We start from the raw sequence: 22,676 nt of genomic DNA, 5'->3' as shown, positions 1-22,676 counted from the left end.
TATTATCCACTGAATATGTCTCGCACTAATGAAAAAAGTCTGGCAATATAAAACCACAATAGGCTATGGCTGACACAATGAACCTGTGTGTGCTTATACATGAATATCACACTGCTCATGACTGACTGACAAACTGTGGAAGAGATCCTCTTGTATTTATATGAAAATAACGAAGTATTGAGAACCTTCGAGATGTATCTGTAAGGCACTAGACAGCGCACTCGAACAACATGCTTCAGCCATCTACCTGCAACGTTAGTACTGGTACTTAAGTACCGCTTGGCACTGGTAGATGGCTGAAGAAGCATGTCTATTTAATATTTATTTTTATAGGATTTTATGTAAAGTATCAAATGCACAGTGTTCTTTGTGAATCTGGAAAGCATCTTACAATTCTAAATACGGCAGTATAGCTTAGTGGCCTGCGGGCTTCATTGGAATTATTTTTTATTTAATCACATTTTAATGCTAAGTAGTTATTTTTTCAAAACGGGCAGCAGGCCACGGCAAAGAGCTCCGTGGGCCACGCATTGAAGACCCATGCATTACATAGTCTATATTAAAAATCTAAGTTAACAATTAGAATTGAAGGTACAGGAAAATGGTTTGATGAAAATAAGGGTGCAAGCTGTCTCTACTGTTATCTGTATGGATTGCATTATTTGCATTCCATACAGATCAAAATATTGATTGATTGAACAAGAGAAGTATCTCAGCTGTTTAGAATTTTTAGTGAAGATGTCAGAACAAGATCCACCACATTTCCTTATCAAAGGAGATATGAAAATGGACAATAGAATAAGCAATGATGCAAGATCCAATTGAATAAATATGTATGGAATAAGATGGAAATTAGCAAAATACTAAACTAGTGGTATACAATGATAGTTTTCAAATCAATTTTAATTTATTGGATCTGAGATTGGGATTAGAAATACAACACTTGCTCAAAAGGCTAGACCACAGATGTCAGTTTTAAGAAAAATTGGCAGAATCATATTTTTTTAATATAAATTAATATATAATATATCCAACAACATATTCTTTTAATGATTCTGCCATTGAAGCCATATGTATTGGATATCAGGAAAGAACTTGGCATTGTTAGCATTCAGTAATATGACATAACCAGAGACAGAATTAGTAGGGTTTTCTTCTCCTATAGCTTTAGCTGCCTCATTAATTTTAAATACCACTAGAATTTAAAGAGACATCCTGTTGGATGGAGATTATTGGAATATTCAAAGGAAACCTACAATTCTTCTATTACTCGAAAACAAAAAGAAACATTTGGATGCAAACCATTGTTAATGGTTTGCATCCAAATTTTGCACTTCCTGGATGTGAACCAGGAAGTGCAAAATTAGATATTGAGGAGAGCTATCATTAATGCAATATCATCATATGATATAAATTCATCAGTTTCATTTGTAAGATAAAATAGTAAGGTGTGATATCCATGTAACTGTAACTCAAATCTAAAAACATGATATATTCCATGTTTAAATTTCTGTAGCTGTTACTAATATTCATGTCAAAGTTTCTGAAACAGAAAACTACATAGACTCTGGAATGTAAATAAATAATTTACTATAAAATTAATTATTTACAGCTGATGTTTTGCTAGCATTATCAAAGGTTCCTAACTCACTCAATGAAGACACAAACTAAAATGACCTGTATAACAAGGACAGTCACTCTAATATTTGATTGTATTTGATGTGTAGAATGCATATCCTTAGTTTCATGGAAGAAGTGGTCATAGGGAAGACAGTGATCATGTGAATAGTCACGGTAAGTTAGTTTACAGACTATCTCATTCAGCAAAATTGTAGCATCCAGGCAGCACCTATAGATAGTGCAGAATAACTTTTCTATCACAAATTATAGCAGCTCAGCTGCTTCATAACCAGTAGTTTATGAATAGTGTTGTTACATCATGCAGAATAAATATTGTGCACACTATGAATAAATATTTTCATATTTTCATTCTGCATTGCCGACCTGGCTGGCCGAGTGGTTAGTTTAATTTAATCCTTTATCCAAGTGTGAGCAAACAAAGTTTGCACCTGAAAGCATCTTCAGGTCTGAGCTAAGGTGGTGCAACACCAAGGCAACTCGCTCACACTTGGATAAAGGATTAAACTAAACTCATTATAGTCTAACCAAGTGAAAAATAAACTCTCAACATCTTTCTCTGAATCCGGAGTAATTTAATAATAAGGTTGTACACCTTTTGGCAACTCCTATAGGTAGGGATGACCTCTCATTGCTTATGCCTTGATGTCTCCACTACTGGGCCTGGCTCCCACTGATGAGACCTCAATAAAGGTTGAAATCGGTCTGGGTAGTGGCCCTTGCCTTAATGCATAGCATTACACATATCTGCAAGGAAATATGCTTTGCATTATGGAAGATACTGAGATAGGAGTGATGATAGCTTTCTCCACATTTGCCACGAGTTGCCTTGGTGTTGCTACCTTAGCTCAGTCCTGAAGATACTTTCAGGTGCAAACTTTGTTTGCTCACACTTGGATAAAGGATTAAACTAAACTTATTATTATCCCTACATAGTAGAGTACTTCTTATCATAGCAACACTACATTGTGCAGTCTTTGCAACACTTGCAATATGCCCTCTAAACTTCAGTCTAAGAGTGCTTAAAGGTCAAAGCTGTATAACTGAGAGGAGACCTCCATGTAGCCTTTAAAGGAATGCGGAGAACCGACCAGGGCTTCTGATCTAATGTTTAATCCTCACCTTCTTGTGGTGCACCCTGTTGGGTATCTAATTGGATACTGAAGAACGAGGATGGGCTGGCAGTTTGGGATTTAGCCGACCAAATTGTATTCTTATTGGTTAAACCAAAATAAAACATGATGGTACAACATGACAAAATTTCATGCCAGCTGGGGCGTTGCCCGGTTAAACAAGGCCCCTGTTGTTTTCTCCAGGGAACCAGGGTGAACAGCGAAAAGTCAGCTACTGGAACAAATCTGAAAACAAACCCCAACTCAACATCACCAGAGTTAAAGATTGGTAATATCAACATAAGAAGCCTGAATGGCAATGAAATGGAGCTAGCAGAGGAATTAGACAAGTACCAGATCGACATAATATGGGGTGACTGAAACAAAAAGACAAAAACTGGTGAGATCTTTCTGAGCAATAAATACAAAATGTTATATTCAGGCAATGACAATCAAGGAAAAGAAGGAGTAGCCATAACACAAAATACGAGGCTAATTTTCTTCAATGGCAGTCAGTCTCAAGTAGAGTGATGTGGGCAAATATGAGAATGGGGAACTGGACAATGAGACTTATTTGTGCCTATGGTCACACAGAAGGTTCTACTAAGGTAGAAGTGGGGGAATTTTTTGAGGGTCTAGAGAAAGCTACTGACACAATGAAAAAGGAAAAGTCCTTGTTGGGGATCTAGATAGCAGAGTAGGAAGTGATTGTCAGACATACAAAAATGTTTTGGGAAAATTTGGAGAAAACAATAAAGCTAATAATAATGGCAAATACCTGTTGTTGTATTTCTGCTCAGGACATGGACTGGTTATTACTAACCATGTTCCAACATAAAAATGTACCCAAATTCACATGGAGAGAAGAGGCAAGGAATAAGAAACGTCTCATTGACTATGTTATTGTTGATAGTGATGTTTTCTCCCTGGTGCAGGACACCAGAGTATATAGAGGATTTGAAATTGGAAGTGATCACTATTTAGTCTTGAGCAGGATAAAATTGAATTTCATATTGAAAAGAATAACATGTAAGAAAGTTTTAAAGCAAATAAAAGTTGAGCAGCTCTCAGATGTGAACTAAAATACACAAACATAATTGAAGAAAAAATGAAAGAGTTTGAGAACAGGAATGAAACCTTGGAGATTCAGTGGCAAACTCTGAAGAAAACATTGATTGATTCTGCCAGTGTGGTGAGGTTGTCTGCAAGGATAAAAAAAATCAGAACTCCCTGGTGGACACAGGAAGTTAAAGAGGCAGTGAAGGAAAAGAAGAAAGCATATCAAAATTTCCTGGCAAATAAGTCAGCTTGCTCTCTTAGAGAATACAGAGACAAATGCAAGAATGCTAAACACTGTGTAAAACTAGCTAAACAAAAGTCATGGGAGGACTTTGGCAAGAACATAGAAAATAAATATCAAGAAGGTGGCAAAATATTCTGGAGGTTGTTGAAGAAGGTTAGGAATGGAGGAAAGAGTGCTATAAAAGGAGTTAGAGATGATAAAGGTGACGTGAAAATGGGAGAAAAAGATCTCCTTGAAGTATGGAGTAATTACTTTGAAAAACTGCTAAATGAAACAAGCAGTGATGACAGCATAGTGATAAAAAAAAACACTGAACAGGCATGCAGTCAGGAATACATATCCATACTTGAAGTAGAAAAAGCCATCAAAGGCTTGAAATGTGGAAAGGCAGCAGGAGTAGGTGATGTTCGACCAAAAATGATGGAGTATGGTGGTATAAGAGTCATACAGTGGCTGCACTGCATAGTTCAGAAAGCCTGGACAGAGGGACGAATTCCTGATGAGTGGAGTAGAGCTCTCATAGTACCCATATATAAAAAGGGAAATAAAACTGAATGTGAGAATTACAGAGGTATTTCCCTACTGAGTGTTCCTGGCAAGATCTATGCAAGTATACTTGAGAAACGGTTGAGAAGAATTGTGGAAGAAAAGCTTGGTGAAGAACAAGCTGGATTCAAGCCAAATAGAGGCTGTCAGGATCAGATCTTCACTTTACGACAAATAGTAGAGAAAACATGGGAATATAACAAAGATCTGTATTTAAGTTTTGTCGATTTGGAAAAGGCATATAACAAGGTGCCAAGAGAGAAGCTATAGCTATTCAATACACTGCAGTTATATGCTGTCAATGGGACATTATATCAAGCAATACTTAGTCTTTATTTGAGTTGTAAGTCAGCAGTTAGAATTGAAGGAAGTACAGGAAGATGGTTTAATGTTAAATCTGGTGTGAGACAAGGATGTACATTGTCCCCTCTGTTATTCGTTATCTATATGGATCACATTATGAAGGAAAGTGGTATTAAACATATCAAAATTGGAAATGTTAATGTCAGCTCTTTGCTTTATGCGGATGATGTTATACTTCTAAATGAATCCGTTACAATTCTGCAAGATTCTCTGACTAAATTGAATAACTGTTGTAATAGATATGGTATGAAGGTCAGCAATAAAAAGACAAAGACAATGAAAATAGGCAGAATCATTGAAAATGTCAACTGTATTGTGAATGGAGAACCTGTGGACAAGTAAAACATTTCAGCTACTTAGGCATGATTTTTACTGATGATGGTAAATTAAATATAGAAATAGACAACAGAATCAGCAAAGCTGGTATGTTGGGAAGTCTATTGAATAAATTCGTATGGAATAAGAGAGAAATTAGTCAGAACACTAAATTAGCTGTATACAAGACAGTGTTCAAACCAGTTTTAACTTATGGATCTGAGAGCTGGGTCAGAAATAAAACACTTGACCAAAGATTAGAGACCACAGATATGAGAGTCCTGAGAAAGATTATAGGTGTGAACAGATGGCATCAATGGCAATATCATATTAAAAATGAATATATTAGGAAAGAACTTGACATTGTCAGCATCCAGGAATGCGTTAGCAGAGCTAATCTCAGGTGGTATGGTCACTTAAACAGAATGGGTGAATAAAGATTAGCAAAACAAGTGTTCTCTGCCAGGTTGGCAGCAAAATGACCCAGAGGAAGACCAAGATATAGGTGGATTGATACGGTACAAAGTGCCTTAGATGATACAAATATAAGATCTAATAATGTTGGAGTCTTGATAAGTAACAGACTGATTTTGAGGAAAGTTGTAGATAAGAAGTTAGTAATGAAGTAATGTTTTTCATGTAGTACTATCATATCCTGTACACCCCTTGAGGGTACGTGGCAGGAATTTGATGATGATGAACTTCAGTCTAGTCGACCATCACTCCCAAATCTCAAATCTCATCCATTTTCTGCAGTACGACATCGTCAATATACTATACAGCCTTATATTTGTGCATTCCAAAATGTAATACTGTGCACTTATTAATATTAAAACTACAACCCCACTCCTTTGTCGAAATCAAAAGTCTATTCAAATCTTCCTGAAGGGATGCAGTGCTACTTATAATTCTCCCCAACTTTGCATTATCAGCAAACTGAAGATCCCTAGTCAGTCCACATGATATATTATTTACAAAAAGTTAAACAGCAGGGGCCCAAGAACAGAACCCTGAGGCATGCCACTGGTTACCCTCCTTTTTTGAGACACTGCTCCATCATTCACAATCTGCTGGCATCATTCAGAGAGCTAATCTCCAATCCATCTAACCAACATACTATCTATTCTCATCCTCTGCAGGTTATACAACAATCTGTCTTGTGGTAATTTATCAATTGCTTTTACAAAGTCCAAGAATATCACTGTATATGATTTCCTCCTTATCAAATGCACTCGTTACCTTATCATAAAATGCAAGTAAATTGCTAAAACAAGAGAAATTTACTTGCTAAAACAAGACCTCTCCTTTATGAATAATCCATGCTGACCATCATAAAGAATGATATATTCAACTCAATCCCATATTCTATTTCTAACCAATCTCTCCGACACCCTGACTACAACTGCAGTTATACAGACTGGTCTAGAATTGGAAACTTCTCTCCTAGAACCGTGCTTTGGATTTTGTCTTCTTTCCACTCCTTAGGAACCTTACCTCCTGCAAGACTTTCATTAGATAACCAGGTCAAGGGCATAGCTAACTATTGTACACATTTCTTAAGAATACGTGGTGATACGTCATCCACTCCCACAGCCCCATTAACATCTAACCTCTGATTCTTTCATTTTCAATTCTCCTAATACTTGTCTCTCTTCTACATATTGCACTGCATCCTTTACACCAGTATGATATACACTAATAAAGTGCTCGTTCAGTAATTCTGCTATATCCTTTGCAGCTGTTATTCTGCTGCCATGACTATCCACCAGTGTCAACCTGCTATAATTATTCTTTCTCTTGCTTGTCATATAGCAGAAAACTTCTCTTGAGTTTACCTTGGCCTGACCAGCCAATCTCCTCTCATACTGCACCTTTTTCTTTCTTTACCATGCTCATCACCTTCCTAGCCTGCACTTTATACTCTTCATGAATCTGATCACCACCAACTGTCTTGTACCTCCTTCATAGCATTTTCTTTTCCAACATAGGTTGCTTGATTTCACTATTCATCCATTTCACTCCTATTCTATTTACTTGCTTAATTCTTGGTATGCAGTTATATATTGCTTATCAAACACTGCCTTGTGAGTTTCCATGCATTGTCAACATCTTTTCTGCTCAGCTCATCCACCCAATATACTGATTTAAATGACTATAGATCTTCCCATAATCACCTGCTTTATGCTTCCACATGTATCCATTTTTGGCAGTAACCTTTTCTTGTTTCATCACTTACTAAACATGTACCTCATGATCACTCTCACCAACTGGCAGTAGTATCAACACCTCATTAACAACTGCATCTTGTGAAGTTATCACCAAATCCAAATCATTAAAACCTCTAAGTTTTAAAAGAGGTAAACCGTGAGTAGACATATCGGTACACAATTAATAACGGAAAAAACTCACGTAGAAAGATTATTTATTAGTATAATTTTCACCTGTGTGTCACAGGCATCCTCAGTACTGAGCTTAATGTACTGAGGATGCCTGTGACACACAGGTGAAAATTATACTAATAAATAATCTTTCTACGTGAGTTTTTTCCGTTATTTATTTTGTACCGATTAACGCCTCTAGTTGCTTCAGTCACATGCTGCTTAAGATATTTATCTCTCTCTCAGAAATTCAACACACTTGCTGTCCTTGTTCCCATACACTATCTCCTCCTTCCATTCTATATTCCTGTAATTAAAGTCTTCCATTAGGACCACCACCAACACCACAACAACAGGAAACATTTGTTGAAAGAGGCAAAAAAAAAAAAAAATCAAGACTGTGAGTCTGTTGCCAAAGGATGATAGGGTTAATTAAATTGAGAAGGAGAGCTGTGGTTGCAAATGATTCAGTAAGCAGATTATGTAGGAGAAATGGTGTGTAATATGTTGATATGTGGGATGACTTCAATGGCATGGAGAATTTGTACTTGCCAGATGATTATTACATTTAATGGATTTGATGTTTTGCAAGATCCCCTGACTAAATTGAATAACTTTGTAATAAATTTGATATGAAAATCAGCAATAAATAACAAGACAAAGACAATGAAAATAGGTAGAAACATTGAAAATATCAACTGCATCATGAATGGAGAACCTATAGAACAAGTAAAACATTTCAGCTACTTGGGCATAATTTTTAGCGAAGATGGTAAATTGAATATGGAAATAGACAACAGAATCAACAAAGCTGGTATGGTAGGAAGTCAATTGAATAAATTCATATGGAATAAGAGAGAAATTAGTCGGAACATTAAATTAGATGCATACAAGACAGTGTTCAAACCAATTTTAACTCATGGATCTGAGAGCTGGGTTAGAAATAAAACACTTGACCAAAGACTAGAAACCACAGAGATGATTTCCTGAGAAAGATTAGGAGTGTGAATAGATGTCATCAATGGCAATATCATATTAAAAACAAGGATATTAGGAAAGAACTTGACATTGTTAGCAGAGCTAATCTCAGGTGGTATGGTCACTTAAACAGAATGGGAGAGGAAAGATTAACAAAACAGGATTTTTTCCCTGCAGGTTGGCAGGGAAAAAGACCCAGAGAAAGACCAAGATATAGGTGAATTGATATAGTAAAAAGTACCTTAGAAGACAGAAATATAAGATCTGATAATGTTGGAATCTTGTCAGATAACAGATTTATTTGGAGGAAAATTGTTGACAGGAGTTAGTAATGATGTAAATTTTTAATTTAATACTGTCATAATATCCTGTACACCCCTCGAGAGTACATGTCAGGAATTTGATGATGATGGATTTGATTAGGAGACTGCGGAAATTGTTTTTCTTCAGGAACCTATTGAAAGAGTAAACTAAACATAAATACTCAAGGAAAATTAGATACTTGGAATGACTGTAGAGAGCTTGAATGTATGCACATTAAGGTAAGAGAGAACATTTTGATGAAAAAGAGAATGAAATTTATGAGCCCAAGAATATTGACTAGTTTTAACAGACAGAGGGAATTTAGTTAAGGAATCAATTTGGATTATTTGTTTGAATTGGTCAGGCTTTAATAGTTGCTTTAATATCTGTCAGACTGCCGATTGGTTATCACATGTTCACTAATCTGCTTCAGGAATAAATTCTTAGCATTAATTATATGCAAAAGGACTAAAAATTATTGGTATTAGTGAGATGTGGTTGACAGAAGGATATCCTTAAGGAATGGAAAGAGAAGAAAGGCAGAATAATAAGGATGTGTGTGTGGGGGGGAGGGAATACTGTTAATTATTACCATTATTATCATTAGAGACTTTTCAGGGAGTCAAGGACTCATTGAGGGAGGCCACCTATACAAGCTGTCACTACCTTCTCTTAAACTTTCACACTGGATGCATTCACCCCTTCAGCAGGCAAGCTGTTCCTCTCACTCCCCCCCCCTCCCATGCGAGAGAAAATCTAACTCTTGTTTCTTTCCCTTTCTTAATCTCTCACATTTGACTTCCACAGTGCTCCCTGATCCTCTCTTCACCTTCCATATAACAAAAAATTTCATCATTTGGTGTCCTGTAGCACCCCTTCAGAAGTTTATAAGTTTTATATCACCTCGCCTTCTCTTTTTTACTAGTGTTTGCAGTTCACACAATCTGTCCTCATAATCTACATTCTATAATCAGAGCCTTCGAAACTCAGTCAGTATTGACAATGCCCTTTGGTCTTTTCAAAACCAAACATTCAAACCTAGGTCTTTCCTTTGGTTGGAAAGACCTAGGTTTGAATCTCATCTAGAATGCGAAGAATGCTTTTCAACTGAAGGCGAGTTAGCTGGTCTCATATGGAGATAGTCTTTTGTTCCTCAGAACAGGCAAACTGGCCATCAGAACTCATGCAGTTGTCATACACTGACCTCATAACCTGAATTGCTTTGGCTGTAAATCTAAATAAAGCAAACATTCCATAATCCCGATATCATCTTTTTAAATCCTCTTTTTGCTTTTTAATTCCTCATATCAGTATTTGTTTCAGCATTGCAGTTATCCTCTGAGTTCTGTGTGAAGTCTTGGAGTTATGGTGGATAATTCTTATCCACCATAACTACAAGATTTCAGCCCTCATCAGTTTCTCCAAACATCATTCCACTAATATAATATTCCATTGGAAATTTCATCACATTAAAGTGCATAACTTTGCACGTACTAACACTGAAATGAAAGCCATTATCATTTGTTTAGAGTTTCAGCCTTTCAAAATCATTCTATAAATGCTGCTCATCAGTAGCATCCCTAATTGCCCTGCCTATGCCTATCTTTGCATCATCAACAAATACTTGAACATCTTCTGTCAAGCGCTTCACAATATGTTTAATGTAGAGGTTAAAACAATAATCGAAGAACTTGGGGAATGCTCAACATTATAGAGTATTCATTCATTTTATCTGACTTATCCTTAACATTGCTGTAAATTAGGAGCAAATTATTCAAACATGATCTCCCTTTAGTAAAGGTATATAGTTCCTTGCAAAGTTTAGCTTGTCTATCAACCCATTTTTCTAAAATCTTATACTAACCTAACCAGGACTATCACACATTTCATTCTTGTGGATCTTTCCTGAGGTGAGACTCAAATTATACAACTAGGTTAAGAGCCTAACTGGTTCAGCTGAATATTTCTTTAGCATATGTCCTGTTCTTATTGCTGAATTTTTGTCTAGGTTATGCAACAGCTCTAGACCACTCCTTTCATGCACCTCTATTTCATCTGATGTAGTTTTAGCACAGTGCTCTGATCTGTATACACCAGGTTGGTAGATATTAGCAATTGAGCTCTCATTATTTGAATAATTACTCTTTTTCAGACAGAAATATATTATCTGCATTCAGTGAAGTTATTCTTCCACTTTCATTTCTTTATTTACTTGCAGCATAACAATAAAATTCTTTTGGGTTGCCTTTAGCCTGCATACTCAGTTTCTTTTCATACTTAGACTTTTTTTTTTTTTTTTTTTTTTTTGTACAATACCTCTAATTTCCCTGGATTGCTGTTTATAGATTTCATAATTCCTCTCATTCTTATTCTAACAATATTCCTTTCACATTATCTTCTTATGAATCTCTTTCTTAATAAGGTTGCACATCTATTTCACTCCAACCCTATTTGTTCTTTGATATCTAGAGACACATCAACCTAGTATACACCATGTAGGTCTAGGGAAAGTGGTTGGGCTTTAGTGGAGTGGATAAGGGATGCCAATTTTCTGTATAAAGACCAACCACTTCCCCTAGACCTACCTGGTGTATACAAGGTCCCTTGCAGCTGTAAATTGTCCTACTTTGGCCAAACAGGCAGGATAGCAAATATCAGAATCTCAGAACACAAGGACTACATTTGATTTCACCAGTACAGCCACTCTAGGTTTGCAGACCATGCTCTGGATACTCGCCACAGAATAGGGTGGAAGAAAGTCACAGTAATACACTGCAGCAAGTTCAAATATGAAAGACTATTCATGGAATCAGCCTCAGCCCTTAGGAACATGTCAAACCTCAACAAATTTGGATGCATGAGACTGCCCCAAATTTGGGAAACATACATCAGAACTTCAGCCCAAAGGCCAAGAACACCTAATATAGTCCGCCAGGGGGCACCATCAGGACTTTAGGAAAACGGTAGCTTCCTCGCTTCATTTCTCATTTGCTGTTATGTAGTACTTGCGTGCACGTATCTTTATCTTAAGTTCCCATGAAGATGGCAACGTGACGTTGCCGAAATATCAGAAAGTATATATTAAAGTTGATTTAATTTATATTTCTATAATATATACTTAATATATTTAACTACATATTAAAGTTGATTTAATTTATATTTAATTTATATTATATTTAAATTTAAGAATTTAAATATAAATTTAAATTCTTAAATTTATATTTAAGAATTTAAGTCAATTCCTTAAGTATTAATTATCATGTTTAATCAGCGTATAAGCCTTTCTACAAGAATTCTTTTCAATGTGAAATTCAGTTTTATCCTGCTTATGACTAAATAGTGATCACTTCCAATTTCAAATCCTCTGTGCACTCTGGTGTCCTGCACCAGGGAGAAAACATCACTATCAACAATAACATAGTCAATGAGACTTTTCTTATTCCTTGCTTTTCTCTCCATGTGAATTTGTGCACATTTTTATGTTGGAACATGGTGTTAGTAATAACCAGTCCATGTCCTCAGCAGAAACCCAACAGGTATTTGCCATTATTATTAGCTTTGCTCTTTTCTCCAAATTTTCCCAAAATATTTTTGTATGTCTGACAATCATGTACTGTTATGGTAAGGAAGACCAAAGGAGTTTTTTCGTTATGTTGCAAGTAAGAGGGAAAAATGACTATGGTAGAATGACTTTTAACAATACTCATGGTAGGAAGGTGACTGAACCAAAAGAAATAATTGAGTTGCTGAGTGATCATTTTGCAAAGGTTGTATCACCCAGGTGGTGATTTTCCAGTTTCTGATGTTACAGCGATGCATATCAACATTGAAGTAGATGAACAGGAGGTGTTCAGCACATTAAAAATATGAATGTGAACACAGCAGTAGTACTGGATGGCATATCAGACCATGTACTACGTGAATGTGCAAAAGAATTGGCAATGCCAATTCTTTTGCGCATTCACGAATCAGCTGACAAAGTTGTTCAACAATCAGTAGTTCAACTGACGAAGTTGTTCAATCTAAGTCTCAGCTCTGGCAGGGTTCCAAGGGAGTGGAAAGAGGGTAAGATAGTACTATTGCATAAAGGTGGCTCCAAGACAAAGATAGCAATCTACCACTACTTTAATTGCCATTTCCTAATGGAGTTCGGGTTCAGCTACCACCTTTTGTAAATTTTCTTCTCTTTTTTAGTGACTCTGATTAAGAGCTGTGTGATCAGTTTAGTCCAGTTTTTTATATTGCCTAGCCATGATATTTTTCTTCTTCCAGGTTTTTTCTTTCTGTTGATTTTACCCTCTAGTATTGCTTGGAGAATGTTATATTTATGGTTTATCATTAGATGTTCTAAGTAGGCAGTTTTTCTTCTCACAATATTGATTAATTTTCGATTTTTTTTATTTATTCTTCTCAGTACCTCTTCATTCTTCATCTTTTCTGTCCATGGGATTTTGAGCATCCTTCTAAATATCCACATTTCAAAGGCTTCCAGTTTTTTTTATCGTATTTGCCTTTAACGTCCATTTCAACTCTATATAGTAAACTTGATCATACATAGCACTTCATTTGTACTTGTATTTTGATGTTTAAGCCATTGTCTTGCAATTTCAATTCTTGATCTTATCTCCATTACAGTCTGAACTTTCATTTATCCAGAATCTCAGGTATTTGAATTTGTACACTTGTTCAATTTTATTTCTGTTTAGGATTAAGTCAAATTATTATAAGGTTTGTTTTTTTGGTGTTAATTTTTAAGCCCATGTCTGTACTTTCTTTGTTGACACATTCTAGGAGTAGCTGAAGATCTTGAATATTTGTTGTAATTAAAGCAGTATCATCTGTGTAGTGTAAGTTATTTATTAATTGGTTGTTTATGATTACTCCTTCCCTCCTTCCTTCTAAGACCTTGAGACTTCTGAGTAGATGTTAAACAGAAGTTGGAGATAGTACACATCCTTGTCTCACATCTCTTTCAATTTAGATATTGCTTGCCTTGGTGTCTGTTAGGACAGATGCAGTCTGGTTCCGGTAGAGGTTTTTAATGATTATAACATCCTTATCATCTAGGTCTAGTTGTTCTAAGATGTTTATGAGTTTATTATGCTGGACCTTATCAAAAGTATTTTTGCAATCAATTAAACAAATATAAAAGCCAGTTTGTTGTTCTTTGCATCTTTGTGCTAAGATACTAGAGCAGAAAAGTCTCTTGTTTTCCCAGGCCATTTTTGAAACCAAACTGAGTTTCACTAATGGGATCATCACATTTTTGGTATATTCTGTTATGAATAATTTTTAGGAATAAAAAGCCAAACGGCTAGTTTTTCTGACAAAGTTAATTAAATTAAGGATAAAAATCCCTTATTATTTTGCAGCCAGTATGCGAAACTCTGAGATCGAAAACTATGATCTAAGAGTTTCATGCTGAAGAACTATCGCCGAATCCAAGCGTAAGCGAACACCTGGTAGTACAACACCAAGGCAACTCGAAGCAAAGGTGGAGCAAGCTCCCTCACTATTCTTGATATTTTCTCATAATGTAAAACAGCTCCTAAGAGATGTAATACTGCCTTACATTATGAGGAGAGGTCATTACCCAGACCTCAAAAAAAGGTTGAAACTGGTCTGGGTAGTGACCTCTCCTCACTTATCGGCGTAACTCAGCGTAAGTTGGATTCGCCGATGAACTATCGGCGAATCCAACTTACGCTTGGATTCGCCGATAGTTCTTCGGCATGAAACTCTTACATAGTTTTCGATTTCAGAGTTTCGCATACTGGCTGTAAAATAATAAGGGATTTTTATCCCCTTAATTTAATTTTTAGGAATATTTTGAGAGTCTGGCTCATTAGGCTAATCAATCAAAAGATCATCAAAAGATTTTTGTATTAGGTTTTGTAGGCAGTGCATTGAAGATTGAGTTCATTCAGTCAGAGGGTAGTTTACCAGTGTCATAAATTATTTTGAATAATTTTGCAATTTTATCAATATTATTGTCATTGATTAGTTTAATGATTTCTGCTGATAGTTTACCAGGGTCCACATGCTTTACCATTTCTTGATAATTTGATTTTCTTGACTTCGTCAGCCTTCAGGATAGGTGGGCCTGTGACTGTTCCTTGAATTTGTTAAGTCTTGCACTGTTATCAGAAAATAGTGCCTTAATGTTTTCAGTCCAGACTTTTGTTCTTTTTTAGCTGTTTCTGAGATTATCTCTCCTTCATTGGATGTTGCTTTTTCATCAATCTTGAGAATTCTTTAATTTTTTTGTGAAGAATGAAGTCATGTTTTTTTTTTTTTTTAATCCTCAATTTCATTACATTTTCTTCCATCCAGTTTCCTTTGGCTTCTTTTTATTTTAGATTTTATCTTGACCTGTATCTCTTTATATTTTGTAGTATCTTTATGCAGGCTGTGTTGTGCATAAGGGGTAAGATCTCAGCAGTCATCCAATCCTTCTGCTTATGAGATGTACTATAACCTAGTATTTCTGTACTTATTTTTAATAATTCTTCTTTAGCAGAATTGGTCTGTAGCAAACTACAGATAAATTAATATATCAGGTGTGGTTGTTAAAGTATTGGAAAAGTAGGTGAAAGCTAAAACAACAGTGGATGGATAGAGATGCAATAATCTATAGTGGGCAGCACAGCAGAATTGGATAAAGGTAATGGCTACACCGTGATACTGTTTGGCTTTGCCAAGGCATTTGACAGAATACCACATGGGGAAAACTATTACAAAAACTGGAGCAAATGGGAATGGATATGAGGCTAATAGCATGGATTTGGGGGAGGAGGGTGACTGACAGACACCAGAGAGTAATATATGGTGGAGTGGAATCTAGGAGAATGATCAGAGCCTTATTCATGGGTGTGCGAACTGTGTGGTGGTACAGGGCCCCACGCCACCGCACAGTTTTTATGTATTTTCTTGGTAAAATAAACACCGAATTTTTCATGAAAATACATTCAAATTAAACTGATAACGGCGCGTCGTTCTTTCATTGGCACTGCACCGCGTTACTGCTCGCCCAGTATCTCATGGCACCGGAGCCATGAGATACTCGATGAAATAACATTAGGATAAACAGTAATTGGTATATTGAATAAATTTTAAGATCGTAGCGGTAGTATTTGAAACTACTCTAAGATATATAACAATATCGTACAACGTAGTGTTAAATAGGGAAAAATGCATTTTAAAACAGGCGTTTTTAATAATTTTAAGGAGTTTTTTTGATTTTGGTTTATGATTTTATGAACAAGTAAGTATATACACGGAATGTCATGGCAATTTTTTTATGTGACATTACTTGCAAAACATCTTAAAAAATATATTTTGTAAATTGGTTTTAGGTTATCCGACATCAGAATTTTTCTTCAATAGCAGTTTTCAATCTATATTAGATTTATTTATTTTCTAATATTATCTATTTTAGATATATTTCATTTATCAGGTAAGTAATTTTGTTTTAATTTATTAACTTATTTTATAATTAAATCTATCATATTTAATTCTAGAGTATGACTAGTCGTGAGAGAGATTATTATGGAAGAAAATACCCAAGTGGGCATGAAAAACGAAAGTGAAAACAAGAAAATGAAGCGGCTGAGGAACGTCAAAGAAATTCACTGTTTAAATTTATGAAGTTGAACTCATATATTTGTTCAGATATATCAGTTGATAACGGGAATTCTGAAATAACTACAAACAGTTCTTCGGCTTCAACATTAATTAATAATGAGAGTTCTGAAATTCTCAAAGGAAGCGGAGAACATGACGCGTTTGGTCAAACAATGAGTATTGAAGATCCTAAAACTGAGACACTAGAGGAAGGTGACCTATTTAGTATTGATGATCCAGCAACATAGCCCAAAATTTTGAACAGCTCAACACTAACACAAATTGTACAACGTGGTCCACCGTCTCTTCCGACTGAAAATGATTTTCCAAAAGATGACAACAAGAGGTGTTTTTCCACAGCTCACTATGTTAGGACAATTGCAAACGGAGATAAGCAAAACAGAAGATGGCATTCAAACTCTTCCAACTCTATTTTTTGTTTTTGTTGCAAATTATTTTCTTCTGATGATAATTTTTTATCTAATAATAGATTTTCTGACTTGCGACACGTAAGTGAAAGATTATCGCACGAACGAAATCCAGTGCACATGAAATGCATGTATTCATGGACACAAATGGAATGCAATTTAAAAATCACAATACAATTGATCAGGCAAATCAAAATGTCATAAAATTTGAAACAGAACGGTTAAGAAATGCTTTAAGACGAATAGTAGCAGCAATTCTTTATTTATCCGAACATAATTTAGCTTTTAGAGGTAATTTTGATACTTTGTACACAGCCCATAATGGTAATTTTTTAGGAATCATAGAATTAATTGCAGAATTTGATCCACTTTTAAAAGATCATTTAATGCGATGTTCGGGGAAAAAAATTATAGGTAAGAAACAAAATTCGTATCTATCATCACCTATTGTGCAAAATGAATTAATTGTTGATATGGGAACCAAAATTCAACAAAATATTGTAAATATGATACGACAGGCAAAGTACTATTCAATAATTCTCGATTGTACTCCTGATGTTAGACATCAGGAGCAAATTTCAGTAATTTTTAGATTTTTACATATATTTGAAGCAGATATTGAAATTCGTGAACACTTTTTGACGTTTTTAACAACTAATGACACTACTGGTAAAGGTATATATGAAAATATAAAATCACTTTGGAATAAATTAAATCTTAAATTGTCAGATTGTAGAGGGCAAGGGTATGATAACGGAGCGAATATCAAAGGAGTATATAAGGGAGACCGTGCTTGTATTTTAAATGAAAACGAAAAGGCATTTTATACTCCTTGCGCCTGTCATAATTTAAATTTGATTTTAGGGGATGTCTCAAAATCATCAATTATAGCAATAAATTTTTTTAATGTTATACAAAAAAATATGCATTATTTGCTACCTCAACTTCACGTTGGGACGTATTAAAGAAATTTGTTAAACAATTAACTCCAAAACCGTTATGTGATACAAGATGGGAATGTAGAATAGAATCAGTTAGAGCTGTACGTTTTCAAATTCCAGAATTTTTAAATGCACTAAAAGAATTATCTAAAACTGCATCAGATAATACTATCAAAGTAGAAGTGGTTTCAATATATGAACAAATAGATTCATTTGAGTTTATACTAAGCCTTGTAATTTGGTATGAGCTTTTGTCAAAAGTTAATTTAGTAAGTCGAGTATTACAAAATGCAGAAATTCCCATAGACGTAGCAACTAAGCATATTAAAGAATTAGTGCAGTACAGAGAATATCAGGATTTGATAGCTGTTTTGAGATTGCTAAAGAACTGTCAAATCTATTAGAAATAGAAATTAAATTTAAAGAAAGTCGAGTACGTCGAAGAAAAGTATTTTTTGATTATGAAACACCTGACGAATCACAAACAGGTGATAACAAAGATAATTTTAGAATAAATTTCTATTTTGTAATTTTAGATACTGCTCTGCAATCTCAAAAAACGTTTTGACAGATTGCAGAGCAGTATCTAAATCATTTGGATCTCTTTATGATATGAAATTAATAAGAAAAATGACAGAAAATGAATTAAAATTTTAATTAAAATTAGCTGTATCAAAAATTAAATAGATATTGATTAATCTGAATTTTACAATGAATTAATTATTTTTAGAAATACTGTTTCAGAAGATGCACCCATTAATATGTTAAAGTTCATAATTGCAAATAATTTGTCGGATATTTATCCAGATATTGCTACGACATTTAAAATATTATTGACCAGTCCAGTTACGATCGCATCAGCAGAAAGGTCATTTTCCAAATTAAAATGAATAAAAACCTATTTGCGTGTGTCGTCCCTGGCAATAATATCTCTAGAGCATGAAATTGCAAAAAATTTGAATTTTGATTGTGTTATAAATGATTTTATTGATAAGCGCATTAGGTTAAATAAAATTTAATATATTAAGATTTCTTTTAAATCTTATAAGTTGTTATACGTATATTTCATTCTTTATAGTAAAAATGAAAATTTTTTTATATTATTACATACGTACGTACATACATCTTCAAGGCCCACCTTTCCTAATTGGGTTGTGGGGACAACAGCTGCAAGAGAAACTTCCAATGCTCACGATCCTCTGCCACCACGCTCAGGTGTTCTGGTGGGATTCCCAAACGTGTCCATCCAAGGTTTTGGATATAATTATCCAGCGAGTCGGCCTTCCACCCTCTGGCTTGGCAAAGAAGGCCTGCTGAGGGAGCCTCTCTTGTGGCATTCTGACCAGGTGCCCGTACCAACGTTATAAATAACTGTGATCTCTCAACACGGAGAAGCAGCGGTTGAGTATTGAGGGTTTCCCGAATTGCAGAGCTTCTGACTCTGTCGAGTCTTGTCAGCCCCGCAGCCCCTCCAAGGAACCTCATTTCAGTCGCTTGGATTCGTGTCCACATTCTTTCGGTCATTACCGAACTCTCATGACCATAGGTGAGGATGGGGGCATAGACTGTATTAAAGACAGCCAGCTTTGCCTTCTGGTTTAACTCCTGCTTCAATACTCCCGCAATATTGAGCTTGCTAAGCCAATTCGAGTATCTAGCTCTACATCCCATTTTCCATCATTCGTGAATATGGACCCTAGGTATTTAAACTTCTCCACCTGCCTCATTAGGACTCCACTACATGTAGAGTGCACTGGGATGGTTGTCTTGAGACCACAAATGTTTCAGTTTTGGCCACACTGAACTTCATTCCAGCATCTGCACAAACAGCTACAAACCTATCCAGGGTCTGCTGGAAGTCATCTGTGGAAGAGCTAAGCAGAACTAGGTCTTCTGCAAAAAGCAGACGTCCAATGCTACATCTTCCAATTCTGACACACTCACTGCCTCGGCTGTGCCTATCAATCCAGTCCCATAAATATTATGAAAAGGGGGGGGGGATGGAACACACCCTTGGCGGAGGCCAACGGAGACTGTGAAAGGCTCAGACTTTGTGCTGTTTACCCTGACACAAAACTGGGTATTCATACAGGGACCTGATGGCAGCTAATAGTTGGCCATCTACTCCATACTCCTGTACCACTTGCCAAAGCTTATCCCGAGGAACCCAGTCATATGCCTTCTCCAAGTCCACAAAACGTGTAGACATTCTTGGCATATTCCCAAGATTTCTCAAAGACTCGCCTTAAAGTGAAGATTTGGTCAGTTGTGCTTCTACCAGGATGAAAGCCACATTGTTCTTCCTGGAACTTTGACTCAACTATGCTCCTGCACCGTCTTTTCAAGCACTTAGCATACACTTTTCCAGGCAGGCTGAGCAGAGAGAAGCCACGATAGTTACTGCAATCCTTCTGGTCTCCCTTCTTGATGACTGGTATTATTATTCCTGTCTGCCCTTGCTTTGGTGCTCGCCCAGATATCCAAGCAGCCTGACACACTCGAGTCAGGCAGAGAACACTCTCTATTTAAGACTTAGCATTACGGGCCGAATTTCATCATCGCCAGCAGCCTTGCCCGATTTCGGTTTTATTGCTAAATGGACCTCTTCTGCTGTGAGACTGGTCATTTCCCCGATCTGCACCTCTTGGATGTCCACAACTGCTGGGCCACTCGGGTTAAGAAGGCGCTCAAAGTATTCCCTCCATCTGTGGAAGATATCCTTCTCGGTTGTTAAAAGTGCACCATCAGCGTCCTTAATCGCCCTTGCTGTGCACGATTTCCTCCCTCGAAGGCGGCGGATGGTCTGCCAGAATATTTTGTTTGCATTTGCATAGGATGAGTCTAATCTTTCTCCAAAGGATTCCCAAGCCTTCTGCTTTACTGCCTTAGCATACCGCAAACGCATCTCAGATGACCTGATCCTAAGCCATGTTAGGTAGGACTCCTTTTTTGCCCGGACAGATTTTTGGACTTCTTGGTTCCACCAAGGTGTCCTTTTCTCCTTGCCCGTTGCCACGCCGAGCCGTTCAAAACATTTAATATTAAATTGTAAGCTATGTAAACGATTAATATTATTATGTCATTGTTTTGCATTAATGTTTCTATTGTAATAAAAACAAAATAGGAATTTGAGATTTTCTTATATTTTTGTCTTATAATCCATCAAGGGCGATATTTAATTGTTTGCCCCAGGGCGCGATCTAATCTGGCGATAGCCCTGACTGGCACTTTGCCTTCTTTTTTGATTTGACTCTACTGTATGCTTTTCTCTGATGTCTATTCTTTAGCCACTCTCCTTCTTATGTTACCAACTTCATATGCATTCCCTATCTGCTGCAACTTATGTTATAATTTATTTAAGTTAAGGGATATTACATCCCGTATTGTTTCATAGCCGAATAAGAAACTCGAAGAGTTTCATGCTGAATATAGAAACTATATAAAGTTTGGCGAGTCCAAGCGTTAGCAAATACCTGGATAGTGCAACACATATAACCCATTTGGTAGTGCAACACTGAGGCAACTCACAGCAAGGGTGGAGTAAGCTCCGATCACTGTTCTTGGTATTTACTCATAATGTGAAACCCAACTCCTAGGAGCTGTATTACTGTTCTGCATTAAGAGAGAAGGTCACTACCCAGACCGGTTTTAACCTTTATTGAGGTCTCATCAGTGAGTAGGTAGACCTAGTTAATACCAAGTTTGTAGCGAACAGAACTTACATACCCTACTATAAGAATTGCCAAGAAGGTGTCCTAATAAATTACTAATAATATGAAGAGCCAACGGCTTCAATTCGGCGACGTGAAATTATTTAAGTTAAGGGATATTACATCCCGTATTGTTTCATAGCCGAATAAGAAGGTTCCATGTATCTTGTCTAATGTCTTTGTAAAATCCAGCAGTATCATGGCATAGCCATTTCTTATATCCATCTCAGCTGTCATCATTTTATTATAGAAAATGAATAAATTATTAAAAAAAAGGCTTTCCCTTCACAAAGCAATACTGTCACTTGGAGTATCATAGTCTTATCCACCCATTCCTGAATTTTGCCTTTAACCAACTTTTCTAGTACTTGAAATTAGTATGAGGACAGATTAGGGAAGTGTCATTTGCATAGTCTGGTGAATAAAAAGAGGGGGTGGATATGAATAAGACATTTGTTTGCAAGAGGTTGTTACTAGATTAATGTGGAAGAGACTTGCCATGGATTGGGTGAAGAGAGGGGTGAAGCACAAGGATAGAACAAGAGGCCTTACCTAGAGACCATTTGGCATCATCAGAAGACAATTGTCCTTTCATATCATTTTTCAATGTCATCATTATCAATTCCCTATGTACGGCACTAAATGATTGTCAGCACTCAGATGATATTGTTTTATAAACCTTACCTGAAGCTGTACAAGGTGTGACAGTTCTATTCCCAGAATGCATGCATACAAACTATATTTATTTGTAGATTAGTAGCTGCTGTCACCTTAAATTTCTGAAATACAGATGTAAAAACTATATTTGCTTACCTGTGGACTAGTGACCTAGCACATTCGAAGTCATTCCCTTGTGCAACAATGCAATTAAATGATATTTACACTGTTCAAAACACTTCTGGAATGCTTTTTATTACTGTCACCACATGACAGATGTTAGAAATGTCTAAAAATTGTCTTTTCCACCCTTATAAGGAAAGACTGTGGAGCAATTATTTCTATGCATGGAGAGTGATCCCTGGCAAGTGGAATGCATTG

The 22,676-nt window shown here is 36.1% G+C and overlaps 1 protein-coding gene across 3 annotated transcripts in view; it reads left to right on the top strand.

The window, feature by feature from the left end:
- Positions 1-22,676, top strand: part of LOC150097608 (uncharacterized) — a 57,020-nt gene that overhangs the window by 21,201 nt on the left and 13,143 nt on the right. The window contains exon 1 of one of the 3 annotated variants that reach the window (XM_090407456.1): positions 1,657-1,794. The exons of the other annotated variants lie outside the window; for them this stretch is intronic. The gene's annotated coding sequence lies outside the window, so the exon portion shown is untranslated. Of the gene's footprint in view, positions 1-1,656; positions 1,795-22,676 lie in introns of those variants that run through there. 3 annotated transcript variants of the gene reach the window in all.

This window comes from Typopeltis vanoorti, chromosome 17 (assembly GCF_054136105.1).
Source record: "Typopeltis vanoorti isolate ZY-2024b chromosome 17, IOZ_Tvanoo_1.0, whole genome shotgun sequence".
Lineage (NCBI taxonomy): Eukaryota > Metazoa > Arthropoda > Arachnida > Uropygi > Thelyphonidae > Typopeltis > Typopeltis vanoorti.
Note: the sequence above shows the minus strand (reverse complement) of the source record. Positions and strands in the feature narration are given on the sequence as shown.